General features: G+C 43.9%; 1 protein-coding gene, 1 non-coding gene and 1 pseudogene across 2 annotated transcripts in view; 2 read left to right on the top strand and 1 right to left on the bottom strand.

Moving 5' to 3' along the window:
• Nucleotides 1-6079, top strand: part of ttc23 (tetratricopeptide repeat domain 23) — a 64530-nt gene extending 58451 nt beyond the window's left edge. Inside the window, exon 13 of the transcript XR_010958639.1 lies at nucleotides 5573-6079. The gene's annotated coding sequence lies outside the window, so the exon portion shown is untranslated. The remainder of the gene's footprint in view (nucleotides 1-5572) is intronic.
• A 5119-nt stretch (nucleotides 6080-11198) lies between these two features.
• LOC137304589 (histone H4-like) lies at nucleotides 11199-13496 on the top strand (annotated as a pseudogene).
• Nucleotides 13497-14329: 833 nt separating this feature from the next.
• trnav-cac (transfer RNA valine (anticodon CAC)) lies at nucleotides 14330-14402 on the bottom strand. The gene has a single exon. It is a non-coding gene; the product is annotated as a tRNA-Val (tRNA).
• Nucleotides 14403-16554: the final 2152 nt, after the last annotated feature.

Consider the following 16554-nt stretch of genomic DNA (forward strand, 5'->3'; position numbering starts at 1 on the left):
TTTTTTGGCATGCAAAGCTTAAGTCTCAAAATAAATGCTTAACATTTGAGGAGTGATAGGTCCCTTATTCAATAATCCAACTGTGCACTTAATTAAATGCAAAACCACACAGGATCTGCTTTCAAAACTTTTATGCCCAGTAAATAAAACAGCCCTGAAGCTTCCCGAACAAAATAGTCTTGGGTTTAAGTGTTGTCTGCCCTCCCTCCTCCTCAGTTCTCAGTTTACATTTAACTGGAGAGGAATGTTGATGTTGGGAGGGGGGAGAAGTAGGAAAAGCTGATGTCATCCTGTTCTTCCCCTGCTTGACTCGTACCTCATGCCAAATTGATCACAAAGCAGTGCTGATGGAGAATGTGCAGACGTTTACATCCCAGAGCCTTCTGACAGGTCGTGAATTGTAGGAATATTTGTATCTCGGTCACTTTATATCTTATGAATGGTCGGTGATAATCCTTCCCTGCTACTACATTGGAATCGTGTTCTCTCTTTCTTCCTCCCGACCATTCCACAAGGGCTGCACTATATTACATTTAAAAAACATAAAATTAGTTAATTGTTCCAAAAAATGCTGATCCCATGATAGAATATCCCATAAGAGCCTTTCAACAATTAATAACATTTTATCATCCATTTAAGTAATACATTCTAATGTGGGTGTGAGGATTTCATTGCTGTACCCAAACATAATTGTAAACAATTTTACAGCACCAAGTTATAGTCCAGCAATTTTATTTTAAATTCACAAGCTTTCGGAGACTTCCTCCTTCCTCAGGTAAATGTAACTATAACTTGGTGTTGTAAAATTGTTTACAATTGTCAACCCCAGTCCATCACCGGCATCTCCACATCATACCCAAACATAGTTATCAATGGGTAGTTTTGTTTCCCTGATACACCAGCAGATGAACAATAACAATGAAAATTAGGTCTAATGTTACTGTGGTTTCTAAAATTTACTCTGATCCTAATCAGTCGCACACTGCCCCCCAGTGTTCTACTCTTGAATAATATATTGCGTTAAACACCTTTCCTTGATTCAGTAGTGATGGGGGAAAGGACAAGAAGGATGAAGGAGAGAGAGAGAGACAGACAGACAGAGGAGAGATGGAAAAAAAAGACAGGAAGAAAGTACTCTCATATATATAGCACCTTATCAACAACAATAACTTGCATTTATATAGTGTCTTTAACGTAGTAAAACATCCCAAGACGTTTCACAAGAGCGATTATCAAACAAAATTTGTCACCGAGCCACATAAGGAGATATTAGGACAGGTTGGTCACAGAGGTAGGTTTTAAGGGGTATCTTAAAGGAGGAGAGAGAGGTGGAGAGGTTTAGGGAAGGAATTCCAGTGCTTAGGACCTAGGCAGCTGAAGGCACGGCCGCCAATGGTGGAGCGATTAAAATTGGGAATGCACATCACATCATCGAGGAATCCTCTCATAGTGCTTCAGGCTGTGAATTACTCTTATTTTGGAGTGACAGTTGTTACGTAGTAAAAAAAATATTGGTGTTGTGGCTAAATTGGTGTAAAATCTAACATTTCCCCAACCCCAAATATAGTAAACTTTCAGGAATATTATTAATCTAAATGTCTTATTGTTCTACAGCAGATCCCTAAGGATCTACCTTAGTGCAATTCTCCAAAGTACATTTAGATAAAGTTGTTTCCTGTCTAAGTTTAGACAGATGTTTTTCAAAAAATATACTTTATTCATTAAATTTGTAGCAAAACATACAATACAGTTGTCATAACACATTCCAAACGTACACAATACCGATTATACAATTTGCAGGTTACATCAAGTACAGTTCAATGAACACAATGTACATAATTACAGTTCATGACACTCTGGGGTGTCTCATTGCATTATACTCAATACAGATTATTGATTACAGATTCATTACAGGTACATTACAGATTCATTACAGATACATTACAGCAATTTGAATTTTACATTCTGCCCAGGGGGGGTTTTTCCCTGATTGCAGCCCCTCGGTATACAATGGCGGGAAGGCTCGAAATGGTTGCCTTTCCCCACAGAGCCTTTGCGGCGGCCGTACCTAACTTCAGTGCGTCCCTGAGCACGTAGTCCTGGACCTTGGAATGTACCAGTCTGCAACACTCGGTCAAGGACAGCTCTGTGCACTGGAAGACCAGCAGGTTTCGGGCAGACCAAAGGGCGTCTTTCACCAAGTTAATGGTCTTCCAGCAGCAGTTGATGTCTGTCTCGGTGTGCGTCCCCGGGAACAGCCCGTAGAGCACAGAGTCCTGTGTTACGGAACTGCTCGGGACGAACTTGGACAGATATCACTGCATCTCTCTCCAGACCTTCTTTGCAAAGGCGCATTCCAGAAGGAGATGGGTGACGGTTTCGTCTGCACCGCAGCCTCCTCTGGGACAGCGCGCGGTGGCGCTGAGAGTCCGGGAGTGCATGAAGGATCTGACGGGAAGGGCCCTTCTCACCACCAGCCAAGCTAGGTCTTGGTGCTTGTTTGAAAGCTCTGGCGATGAGGCGTTCTGCCAAATGACATTGACAGTCTGCTCGGGGAACCAACTGACAGGATCCATCGTCTCCTTTTCCCGCAGGGTCTCGAGAACGTTACGTGCGGACCACTTACTGATCGCCTTGTGGTCGAAAGTGTTTTTTTGCATAAACTTTTCGACGAGGGACAGGTGGGGCGGAACGGTCCAACTGGACGGAGAGTTCCGTGGCAGCGTGGCCAGGCCCATCCTTCGCAACACCGGGGATAGGTAGAACCTCAGCACGTAGTGACATTTTGTGTTTTCGTACCAAGGGTCCAGGCAAAGCTTGATACAGCCGCACACAAAAGTGGCCATCAGGATGAGGGCCACGTTGGGCAAGCCTTTTCCCCCTTTCTCCAGAGATTTGTACATCGTGTCCCTGCGGACACGGTCCATTTTTGATCTCCAGATAAAGCGGAAGATGGCTTGGGTGACTGTCACGGCGCAGGAGCGAGGTATGGGCCAGACCTGTGCCAAGTACAGTAACACCGAGAGCACCTCGCACCTAATGACCAGGTTTTTGCCCACGATCGAGAACGATCATCGATCCCACAGTCCCAGTTTCTGCTTCACCTTAGAAATACGCTCCTTCCAGTTTTTGGTGCACGCCCCAGCCCCCCCGAACCAGATCCCCAGCACCTTCAGGTAATCCGACCTGACGGTGAAGGGGACAAAGGATCGGTCGGTCCAGTTCCCAAAGAACATGGCCTCGCTCTTGGTGCGATTTACCCTGGCCCTTGAGGCCAGTTCGAACTGGTCGTAGATGCTCATCAATCTGCGGACCGACAGCTGATCCGAGCAAAAGACGGCGACGTCGTCCATGTACAGGGAGGCCTTGACCTGAGTGCCTCCGCTGCCTGGGATCGTCACCCCTCTTATGCCCGCATCCCTCCTGATGGACTCGGCAAAGGGTTTGATGCAGCACACAAACTTTTTTTTTTCAAAAAATATACTTTATTCATAAAATTTGCAGCAGTACATACAAAACAGTTGTCATATCACTTTCCAAACGTACACAATACAGATTATACAATTTGCAGGTTACGTTAAGTGCAGTACAATGAACACATTGGACATCATTGCAGTTCATGACACTCAACACAGATTATTGCTTACAGATTCATTTCTGGTCCATTTCAGATTCATTACAGGTACATTACAGCAATTTGAATTTTACATTCTGCCCGAGGGGGTTTTTCCCTGATTGCAGCCCCTCGGTTTACAATGGCGGGAAGGCTCTAAACGGTTGCCTTTCCCCACAGGGACAAGATAATAACACATTATCTGCATCTGTGTTGTCCAATTGAAATCACTAACCAGCCACAGGTAAGGCTAAGGTGTCACCCACTTTAGTCACACGCACTAATTTTAGTGGAAAACGCCTTACATACAATACAGGTAAATCCGTGTGTATTTACTGAACAAACATCCGTCACCATTCAGTAACCAAGGAAGTAAAGCTCTCACAATGATCAAGAAACACTCGCACTCTCACTTATCATCTTACCATTTTACCAAAAAACGCACAAAAAGGTTAAAGTTCACATCCATACTCCATGCGAGTATGAGTATTGAGATCACAAGGCCAACCACAGAGTCTATTACTCAATTTTATTTACTAATCAGAAATGCAATTAGTCACATCTGGATTCTCAATTAGCCACATGTGGCTAATGTATTGGACAACACTGGCCTGATTAATGTTACCTGTTGCATTGGATCACTAATTACATTTATAAGCAGTAAGTCCATTCATGCACTTCACCTTATTGCACTAATGCTACATTTCCTTTACATTGCAGTCATCCCCTGCAGCCCTGCCTTTGGCAGCAGCACTGTAAGGTAAATGAGATGGCTGTCGTGCCTTCAGCATCGCCATGCATCAACTAGGGAGGTGTTTTAACCCCTGAACCACCAGTTGCCCAGGGCCAGTGGCAGCAAGCAGAAGCAATTGCCCCCAGCAGTCCATTATCTTTTTGATTTGGGCATCTCAACAATCAGCCCACTCACACGGGTTAAAGAAAGAAAGGAAGAACTTGCATTTATATAGCGCCTTTCACAACCTCAGGATGTCCCAAAGTGTTTTACAGCCAATGAAGTACTTTTGAAGCGTAGTCACTGTTGTAATGTAGGAAACATGGCAGCCGATTTGCACACAGCAAGATCCCACAAACAGCAATGTGATGATGACCAGATAATCTGTGTTTTAGGTGTTGGCTGAGGGATAAATATTGGCCAGGACACTGGGGAGAACACCTTTGCTCTTTCTTCAAATCGTGCCGTGGGATCTTTTATGTCTACCTGAGAGGGCATGTCGGGGCCTCGGTTTAACGTCTCATCCGTAAGACGGCGCCTCTGACAGTGCAGCACTCCAACAGTACTGCACTGGAGTGTCAGCCCAAATTTTGTGCTCAAGTCTCTGGAGTGGGACTTGAACCCACGACCTTCTGACTCAGAGGCGAGAGTGCTAAATGCTCTAATCCTGTATCATGACTTTGATGGTAATCAACTTTAAAAGGCAAAGTTGTGGAATTCCCCTGATGGGTAAACATTCTGTGGTGTTGAGCTGTGCTGAGTTATCCACTCTCAGACCGGAAAACAATGAGGGCAGTCTGGCCTTACCCTCCCCCAGTCACCCGCAGCCGGGAAGGAGAAAAAGACGGCCAGGCTTCCTGCTCTTGATCGCTAACTCATGAACCCTGCTAGAAAGTGCCCGTGAGCAAGGTGGGTGAGGACTGGATCAGGCTCAGCTCCTCATCCTAATAGCCTGCCAACACTCACTGTCTGGTTCACAAACTTGGCCACTTGACCGTAATCTAAGAAGGATCTCCTCCTTCAGGAAAGGATGGGAAGGACTGACTGTCACACCCTAAGCGATCCCATTACTGTCCTCATTTCCCTGCCTCTTTAAAGGTCTGCTAAAATGTTTTGAAAGACACTTGAGAAGGAGATCTGCTTGCACCGACAGCTGTTTTACGGTACGTGTTTCCTTTCCTGTTGGTTTAATTCCTTTATCCCAATTTCTCTCCCCTCTTCTGAAGGTGCTAACTTATACTGCGACACCAAGAGAACTCTGTGTTCTTCTTTCAGTTGTGCCAAGGGATCTTTAATGTCCACCGGAACCACCGGAACTGGCAGAGAGGGCCTCGCTTTTAATGGCTTTATCCGAGCAGGATTACAGATCGATGTGTTTATGATAACCAGTTCTACATTGTGAGCAGAAGTGTGCTGGTATAGGTCACACTCTTTATATAATGGCTACACTCTGAATGGAACACGCTCCAATAAACTGGATTTCTATCTTATATTAAGTATTTACATATAAACTGGGAGGAGACTCGCGTGGAGCATAAATACCGGCATAGACCTGTTGGGCCGAATGGCCTGTTTCTGTCCTGTAAAATTCTATGTAATATAAGGGGTAATTTTCTGACTTTGTGCTCCCAGCAAACAAGGGTCCTCCCTGCGGTTGGAAAATTATCCCAAAGTGTGGATTTACCTAACAGCAACAGTTTTAATCAATATATTAAGAGAGAGAGGTAAAGGGGAATGTGGGCCCATTAAAGGCAGATGCAGGTGAGACTATCATGAATGCCAAGATAAAGGCAGACTTGTTATATGCGTACTTTGTATCCGTAGAGGGACAATGCTAAAATTAGATTTTGGACTGAAATCAGAAAGCACTTTCTCACACAAAGAGTAATGGAAATCTGGAATTCACTCCCCCAAAAGACCAAAAGGATGGATGCTAGGGGTCAATTGAAATTTTAAAGACTAAGATCGATAGATTTTTCTTAGGTAAGGGTAACAAGGGATATGGAACAAAGGCGGGTCAATGGAGTTGAGGTACAAATCAGCCATAATCTAATTGAATGGCAGAACAGGCCCGAGGGGCTGAATGGCCTCCTTCTGTTCCTACTATTTGTAATCTGTTGCCCATAGTTTGTGGTCTCAGCGCCACCTAGTGAACAAAGTGCTCCATTGCTTTTGTTTCTCCTTCCCATTTTCCCGCTTACCCTGAAGATGATGACTCAGGCCGGGGAACAGATCTACAAACACTGGTAAGCTGCCCATGCCTCGCCCGCATGGCTGCTCTTCAGATGTGAGCCTGCCCATGAGTATCGGCAGGCAATTTGACTGCGTGGGCCGTTGCAGATGAGCCTCTTTTGACATCCATGCATGCTCAATTCCAGCATTGGTCACTAGATATTGATCAAGAGCAAGAACCCCAATTGATGCTTCCCCCTTCCCATTCACATCACCCTAGGGAGACTGAAACCAATGATAGCACCAATACCTCCACCTGCATTGAAATCAGCTAACTCAGCACAAACCAAGGGATCCAAGCATACTCTGTGTGCCTCATCTCATCCAGAGCAGTGGTATGGGATGCTAGAATTGGCCTCATTGACCTCAGTCTAAGGAGGATCAGCCAAAGTTCCTGCTCCTAATCGCTATCTAGCGACCCCTTCTGGAAAGTGAGAGTACGCGAGTTGGATGAGAACACGATCAGGTCTTGTCTGTGGCTCCCCCTCCCCCCATGGGCGAATAGCCTCCCAACACTAACTGTCAAGGCTCAGCATTGAAGAATGCTACTTGGACGAGTTGTCAGAGAGATGCAGGCAGCTGAAGGACCATATCCCCAGCGTGAATCAGCACCTTCAGGAGAGGAAGAGACAAAAATTGGAAGGAAAAAGTGAAATCGAATTGTCCAGCATCGCCTTTCACCTGCGTGCTGCAGCAGTTTAAAATCAAAATTACACAAGGCAGGCGCCTTGTCTGAAAATATATAAATGATTTGTACTGGTTATATTTGGATCTCTGTTTTTACAGATGGTGTTTGACTCATATGAAATGACTGTTCAGTGTGTCACTTTTATAATAAACTAAAGCACAGCTGCCCTTATTTGGAGCAGACTGTAGTACATTAACACTTTTACTATAGCCCTCTGATAAAAAGGCATTGCATATAAGAGATGATTCTGTGGTCCCTTGCCCAGGGAGCAAAGGTTGGATGTAGCCCCAATTCTCTGCCAACACTGGGAACATAGAATCACTCCTACAGTTTCATTGTAAAATGCCCTCTCTGTGATGTTACCTTTCCTATTCTTTATCAATATAGGAATCAAGTTGGAGAACAGTGGGAAGATTTGTCGGCTGATTGGCCATAACATGAACACTCCTTCCATGGCTGTAACCATCTTTGTACTAGCCGATGGGGTGGTTAGTCCTGTACAGCAGGAGGGTATGACAGGCTCCCACAATCCACATGAGCAATGGAGGGGCCACCCACACATATCCCACTGGACGTCAACCCATAATTTAGAGCCAGAGCTCTAGTCTCTACTCATGGATTGTTTGGAGTGGGGTTTGAACCACTGCACCTCTGACTCAGGAATACTACCACTAAGCCTAAGGTTGGCTCCAGAAACCCTCTGAGCTGCTTAGTTCAGTTAGTAACAGGCTCAAGGGGCTGAATGGCCTACTCCTGTTCCTATGTTCCTATGTAGTAAAGGCACTGCCTGGTGTGGTGCTGACATATGCAGATGAAGAATGCCCACCCCCCAATTTGATTCCCGATCTAAGCTGAAATAAACTGCTTTTATATTGGTTTCATGCCATGGCTCGCCTAATGCATAGGTCTCATGCAGCCAAAGTAAACTTGTCGGTTTTACTAAGGTCAGTCACCTGAAAGACCTGGTTAAAAAGAAAATAGCTGGGAACAGTAGTGAACCCAACAACTTTACTTTGGGATTGCCCCACCCATGCATTGTGAGCCGGCATCACCAGCATAGCACAAAATGCACGTCAAAGCTGCTTTTCACGGCTAAGGTAGTAGCCAGTATGTGGGTGTCAGCTGTGGCTCAGTGGGTAGCATTTTTGCCTCTGAGTCAGAAAGTTGTATGCCCAAGCCCCACACCAGAGACTTGAGAATAAAAAACACCTAGGCTGAAACTACAGTGCAGTGGTGAGGGAGTGCTGCACTGTTGGAGATGCTGTCTTTTGGATGAGATTTTAAACCGAGGCCCCGTGTGCCCTCTCAGATGGACACAAAAGCTCCCATGGCACTATTCGAAGAAGAGCAGGTGTGTTCTCCCCGGTGTCCCAATATTTATCCCTCAATCAACATCACTAAAACAGAATATCTGGTCATTATCACATTGCTGATTGTGGGACCTTGCTGTGCGCAAATTGGTAAGGAATTCAGGAGAAAGTTCTTTACCCAGAGAGTGGTTAGAATGTGGAACTCGCTCCCACAAGGAATAGTTGAGGCGAATAGCATAGATGCATTTAAGGGGAAGCTAGATAAGTACATGAGGGAGAAAGGAATAAATAGAAGGGTATGCTGATAGAGTGAGATGAAGAGAGGTGGGAGGAGGCTCGTGTGGAGCATAAACACCGGCATGGACCAGTTGGGCCAAATGGCCCGTTTCTGTGCTGTAAATGCTGTGTAAAACTTTTCATCAGTGATAAAGCCTCAATATTTATGTCTCTCCTGTTGGTCTAAACATAGAGGAAACTGTAAGTCATATTTAAAGGCGACACACACACCCAGGAGAGGAATTTTAATCTTCATGTGTTGTCACTGCGATTAAGTTTAAGGGGTAAACTTTTTGCTGGTGACCAACAAAAATTATTTTAAAGTGCATTTCTTTGATATGCACAGTATTGAAATTTGAGTCAGGATTTAACACTAAACTGACCTGGATGTGCAGAGATCTTTTTACAACCTTTTTCCCACCAATTCCTTCCCCTCTCCTAAAGATGTTGAATCGTCACTAGGGTATGGTTCGATGGGACCAGACACTCACCATGTCTCATTCCTGTGGCCTCTCTTCATGTGTGAGCCTAGACTGTGAGTGTCGGCCTGCTATTTGGCCATGGGTTGCACCGCAGCTGTATGTAATCCTGAACACTGACACACACGTATCTCCAGCAAAGTGGGTGGGGGGGGGCACTATATAGTGATCAGAAGTGGGCACACTTCCTGGTTTTCACCTCCCAAACCACAGGGCACTGAGGCCAATTGAAGTACCCCTACCACTGCCTGGCTGAAATCAACTAACTCAGTAAAGGTGGAGATCGAGCATCCACCTGCCTGGTCTGAATGTTTACCTACTTCACTGCCTTAAGCAAATGAGCTTCTGGCAAAACCACTTAGAGGAATCTTACAGGATGGGGAAGAGTCTGAATGGGCTATAGGGCACATTGTTCCCTGGAATTACTGATTCATACATGATTCATCCAGGCAGGTGAGTCAATCTTCCTTGAAGCTGATGTGTTTGGATTGGTCTGAAGAGCAGCTGCACTTTTCCCCATTGTTTCACTTGGAGTGGATGGTGTTTGAATAATTCCATAAACTGAGGAGGGTTCATCTAACACCTCTCCCACACTCCTGGCAAGAGAAAGCTTGTCGTCTGATAGCCTCCCTAGCTGCTTTTACATTGGATCCCAAATCTCGAAACTGCATGCTAACCGTGCCACTGTGCGACATTGAGTTTGGTGTCATGTAGCCTGTCTTCCTGTAAACAGCTACACAATGTGGGGACCCAACATACTGCACAGGCGAGTGGTCAATCTATGGAACAGGTTCCCTAGGGAGATGGGCGGAAGCAGATAGCGTTGGTTCATTCAAATGCAAATTAGATCGATTTCTTTCGAAAAGTAACATTTTGGGAGACAATATGTAAGTCATTTGAGACATTACATGTGGTGAGTGTAACATGCTCGGGAGGAACAGGTGACTTTGGACCCATGGTTCCCAAAGCTCTCCACCACTGGGGGTTTTCATCACTTCGTATCTGGGTTGATTGATAGAGATTGATTGCTATGATTAGTCAATGTTATCACTGTATCGTGTGACTACCAGGATGGTAGAAGGCGAACTAGATGGACCTTGGTCTTTTCTCGTCTAGCAATTCCTATGTTCCTATGCGTGCACTGGCTGGCGTAGTATTTTGGCCAGCATGCACGCACAGAGTAATGATGTCATGACGTTGTGTGGTGGTGTCAGCGCGTTTACTAACCACGGGAAGATTGATCGTGGAGGGTACCATAACTGAGCCCAAGCCTGTGCACAGCAGACATCCACTCAAGCTCCCTCTCCAACAAGAGTCACTGGATAGCAATCAAGGAATCCTGGTTGATTTTCCCCCCTCCCTCAACAGGGACATTTAAGGCCAGTTGTAATGCTGCACCCTGGCTCAGATCAACTAACTCAGCATCAACCAGCAGTTTAGCTTGGGGCCTTCTTAGACTGTATGGTTCAGTAACCAAGCCACAATGTTCAACGGTCCACTAAACCATTGGGAGAGTCCCAGCGGGTCACTTGATTAACATGCTCGCCAGCGATGCACTACTGTATGGACACACTGCCCCACAAACTTTCCTTTATCACAAGTATAAGTACTAAACACGGCAGCTTGTCTCGCACTGGTACAAAAGTGAGTCAGCCAAATGAGATGAAAAGAAAAACTGTAAATGCTTGAGTTCTGAAACACAACACAGTATGTCCGTTAACTTTTGAAGAGGAAAGACAAGTTAACAAGCCAACTTGTGAACTTGCTCTTTAAAACTCCCAAGGCAAGAAACAACCATATTATGCTTGCATTTATATTGCATCTTATTACATCAATGAAACGTATCAAAGTAATTCGCACAGTTGTAATGACGGTAATGACGGTAGTTATGTAAGAAAATGCAGAAGCAATGAGCCACAAGCAGCAATGACATGAATGATCAATTAATCTGTTTTTGGTGGCATCTTCAAACATGGCAAACAGAACCTTAGCTTAACGTTTCACCTGAAGCACCTATGTCAATGCTGAACTCCCTCAGTGCTGCACTGGAGCGTTAGCTCAAGCCCTCAAGTGGAGCTTGAACAACAGCCTTCTGACTTAAAAGCAAGGGTGCCGCCAACTGATCCGAGCTGTCACGCCTGAAGTTAGCCTTTGACCTTCAAAAAGCTGATTCCAGACGTCCCCAGCAATAGCCACTTCCCCGTCAGCTTCCTTGGTCATCTGAGGAGCCTGGGAAAACCTGTCTGTACCAGGTTCAAACTCAACTCTTTTCTATGCGATAAAAACAGAAAATGCTGGAAACACTCAGCAGGTCAGGCAGCATCTGTGGAGAGAGAAAGAGAGTTAACATTTTAGGTCAATGACCTTTCGTCAGAACTGGAAGAAGTTTGAGATTTAGCAGTTTTTAAGCACTGTATTTGCTTAAAAACTGTTAAATCTCAAACTTCTTCCAGTTCTGATGAAAAGTCATTGATGTAAAATGTTAACTCTGTTTCTTTCTCCACAGATGCTGCCTGACCTGCTGAGTGTTTCCAGCATTTTCTGTTTTTATTTCGGATTTCCAGCATCCGCAGTATTTTGCTTTTACTTTTCTTTGTAAACTGCTTATCATGCAGTGGAGGACTATATGCACCACTGAATTGACTTGGCTGTGACAGACCAAGTCAGTAGTTAGCTCGCAAATGGCTTGTCCGGACAGGCTCAGGTGACTGAAAAAAAAACTACTGGAAAAATTCCTGATTAACTAGGTATGATTTCCATTATCACCGAGGCTCAGTTTCCCTCACATCAACAATATTTACTGGCAGGTATTTTTTTCCCTGCAAACTTCCACTGATTTCTTTTTCTTGGCAATATTATTAATTCTTTAAGGCTTAATGAGGTAAACGAAGAGAGTAGTTAAACATTTTGCATCAAACAGTCTAACCACACAGATGGCCAAAGGCTTAAATTTGAGGGGACGAGTGTTTAATTTCAATTACTTTGCCAAAAAAAAATTCTCACTTGTAAAATGTGGAAACGGCCAATCTCATGCCTTCTTGTAACTAATAAACTCAGCTGTGGCTCAGTTAGTAGCACTCTTGCTTCTGGCCCGTGAAGATTTTGTGTTCAATTCCTGCTACGGTAACTTGAGCACAAAAACCAGGCCGACTCTTCAGTACTGTACCGAGGGAGTGCTGCACTGTTGGAGGTGCTGTCTTTCGGATGAGATGTTAAACTGAGGCTCAACCAGCAATCTCAAGTGAATGTAAAAGACCTGACAGCACTATTCCAAGGAGAGCAAGGGAGTTCTCCCGATGTCCTGGACAATACTTATCCCTCAAGCAACATCATTAAAACAGATCATTGCTGTTTGTGGGAGCTTGCTGTGCGCAAATTGGCTGCCACGTTCCCTACATTACAACGGTGACTTCACTTCAAAAAAGTACTTCATTGGCTGTAAAGTGCTTTGGGATGTCCTGAGGTCATGAAAGCAAGGCTTTCTTTTTTCTTTTTAGAATTCAGTGTCACAATGACCCATCCCCCAGATAAAAGGTGGAAGTCTGAGCTGGGCTAACTAATGTTCATATATTAACTTCTATTAATATTAGAGGATAAGGAACTACAGTAGCATTTGCCACCAAAATGATGAATAAAACAATTGTATTTGATCTCACACTATCCTCCTCACAATCTTTTGTCTTCCTCTCCTGAACGTGCTGGCTCCTTCTGGGCTACAATTCTACAGTACTTCTGTTGAGTTTTCTGCGAGTTGTTTGGCAGAGGTAAAGGAGGCAAAGGACTGGCCAAAGACAGAGCCCAACGGGCACCGCAAAGTGCTTCGTGATAACACCCAGGGCACCACCAAACCAGCCATCCACCACCTGGTTTGCCGTGGCAGTGTCAAGTGGATCTCAGGTCTGATCTACGAGGAGACCCGTGCGGGATGCTGAAGGTTTTCCTGGAGAACGTGATCGGGGATGTGGTCGCCTACACTGAGCACGCCATGCGCAAGGCGGTCACCGCCATGGATGTGGTGTACGCTCTGGGACGACAGGGCCACACTCTCTATGGATTCGGCGGCTGAACAACCCGACCCTTTCTACAAGGTGCAAGTGGCCATTTTTTCATGAATGAACCTAGACAGTGAATACCATCAGGCTATTCTATTACAGGGGTGGGGGAAGAGGCTATTATAACCAAGCTGCTCCCGTCATCATCTACCATAGTTGCAATTTCCAGCAGGGCTCACTGCATGGTGACCAGGACTGTGGATCATGATTTATTATTATTATTCCCTCCTTTGCTTAGGACACTACAGCTAATTAAAATGCCCCAACTGTGATCCACTAACTCAACACAAACCAGGAATCAAACCTGGGGCCTGGTGGTGTCCAATGGTGCCTCCAGTGATTGTAAAAATTCAGAATGTCCAGCAACATCTGTATGAAATGTTAAAACAGTGCAATGAAATCGCAACAGTATTTTAAGAATTATTTTTAAAAATGAAAAGTAAATATTAAACATCTAATAACACAAAAAATCTTGTAGTGTCTCTCTAGTAGATATGCATATCATGTTTACATGTTAGCAAAATATTTTAACATATAAACAGAAATATCAATGTAAATTAAAAAGTAGACAACTTAAAAGAATTTAAAACAATGAAATATATTTTTGATCATTAATAAATTTTAATTTTAAAGGTTAATACAAATAAAAAATCTTTCTGCAAATTAATGAACTACTTCTAATTTTAGGAAACTCACTACAATTAAATGCATTTTTGTAAAATTAATTACTCTTGTTTTTGAAAAAATATAATGCAAGTAAAACACTTTCAAATTAATAAATTATTTTTAGGTTCAAAAACTTTTAACAAAACATGTTTTTGCAAATTTAAATATGTTTAAATGATTTTAATAAATGAATGCGACAAAGTTAATTTTGCCTATAAATTACTTTAAATATACTTCTGCAAATTAATAAAAATTAATACCTTAAATTTTCGGGAAAAAGTGTTTCCGCCCGGGGTCGAACCGGGGACCTTTCGCGTGTGAGGCGAACGTGATAACCACTACACTACGGAAACCTGCCTATGTTTCAGTGGCAAAATGAGATCTTTTCAAGTGAAAATATACTCACACCTAAATAAATGATATAAGCTTTAATATCTGATCAAATCTAATGTTTACTCTTCTATCGTCACTGTAACTAGTCTTTAGCCTATCGAACTTCAGATATAATCACTTTACCGAGCTTCTTCCATTCTGTACGAATGGTGATTAAAACCTCTCACTGAGGTGAATGGGGCTCCGGCCTCGGGGAGGGAGCTGTCCCTATTTCATTAACCGTTTAGTTTAATCTTATTATTAACGCTGACCTGTCGCTGTAGAAATGTTTTATTGGCAATATTATTCCTTATCCTCCTCAGAAATACCATTTTTAGCTAATATTTAATTCGAAGCTACTGTCAGTCACCGTCCTGGTGGTTTCCAGTTAATCACCGCAAATTAATTAAAACCCCCATTTTACACAAGAATGTTTAGCAAAGCGATCGATTTATAACTTGAAATATAATAAAAGAGTTGCATTTCCGACCGAGAAAGCGATGGGCGGAATCGTCTTCTTAAAGTGACAGTTGGAAAAACCAATTAGGTCGCGAGGCCCCCGGATGATTGAAAGCACATTTGACCAATGATCTTGTGGAATATATGATGGGCAGCTGGACTGACCAATAGGAAAGGAGGTTCCCCGCGGCTGGGCGGGAGTCGCGCGATCCCGCTGGCGGTTCGGGTGGAAGAATTTGAAACGGTTTGAAATGCAGCGTTCGAAAGAGGACGGTTACGCTGCCAGTTTACGACGGTTACTTCAGAGAACCTCCCTGACAGAGTGGCGTTGCTCACAGATAAGAAGGTAAAAGAGTCTAGTATTGGGGTCTGAAGCACTTTCTCTCTCTTCCCCCCCCCCCATTTTTCTTGTGTCCTCCCGCCACGCCCCACCCCCAGAGTTCTCACCCCACCTTCTCTCTCACCTGTTTGATTTGGTGGGGAGTTTGGCCAGCAATGTGTTTTATTATGTGACACCAATCCATATTATTTGTCGCTGCACTCACCACGAATAAAAAAGCACCATCTCCAAGTGCTGGTGGTGAGTGTAATGGATCCTATATGTACTCTTTGTTTCCCTTCCATTGGTTTCCATTGTAATAAAGGTTGCAATAAAAGAACTTGCATTTATATAGCGCCTTTCACGACCTCAGGACAACCCAAAGCGCTTTACAGTCATTGAAGTCCTTTTGAAATGCAGTCACTGTTGTAATATAGGGATCAGTGTTTCCCTGATGGTTTCTGGCTGGTACTTGTGTGCCATGTTGATGTCTAAAACATTACATGGTGTCAGAAATCTGAAAACCTGAGTAGTTACCTGCAACGGACTTGAATTCATAAAAAATGATGGTAGATACTGGGATACTGAGTTAAACTGGTGACAAAGGCTGTTGAAAACATTTAAAAATTGAAAATGAATGGAAGAGAAACATCTAAAAATGTGGACCAGATCAAAAAAGGCAGACGATGAAATTATGCAATGTGGCAGCTGAGAAAACATAGTACTGGTATGAAAGACAAAAGGATGTTCCAGGCTAGAAATGTTGACATTGGATACTGGGAAAGAGTGTCGAAAGCAGGAAGGGGAGAGAATGATGCATGTTTGAGGCCAACAAGATGGAGTAACAGCGTCAGCATGAGGCAGAAGAGAAGTAGAGGCTCTGAACAACATGAAGCCACGAGAGGGACAATGAGCATTGCCATGGCAGAGAAACATGCATTGGCAGTGAGTCTGTGGGTGCAATCTTGGAACTGAGGGAGCATTATTTCAATAAATCAAATCTTATTCCATATTTCAAAGAGGGGGATAATGTTAATAGTTTTATCCAGGCATTCGAATTGTTAGCTAGTCAGAACAAGTGGATGAAAAATGAATGGGCCAGCTCAGTTGCGATGCCATTAAGTGGAAAAGCGTTTGTGGTGTTTTCTCGTTAATCCTGCCGATAGTACGGCCTATGATTATGATTTAATACCTGAATCATACAGGCAGAAATTTTACCACACGGACTGCAGCGGTTTAAGAAGCCTGCTCATCACCACCTTCTCAAGGGCAATTAGGGATGGGCAATAAATGCTGGTCTCAGTTCTTATTTGGAAATGAGTCAGTTCTAACGTGGAAATGATTATTTATACAGT

This window comes from Heptranchias perlo, chromosome 38 (assembly GCF_035084215.1).
Source record: "Heptranchias perlo isolate sHepPer1 chromosome 38, sHepPer1.hap1, whole genome shotgun sequence".
Taxonomy (NCBI): Eukaryota; Metazoa; Chordata; class Chondrichthyes; order Hexanchiformes; family Hexanchidae; genus Heptranchias; species Heptranchias perlo.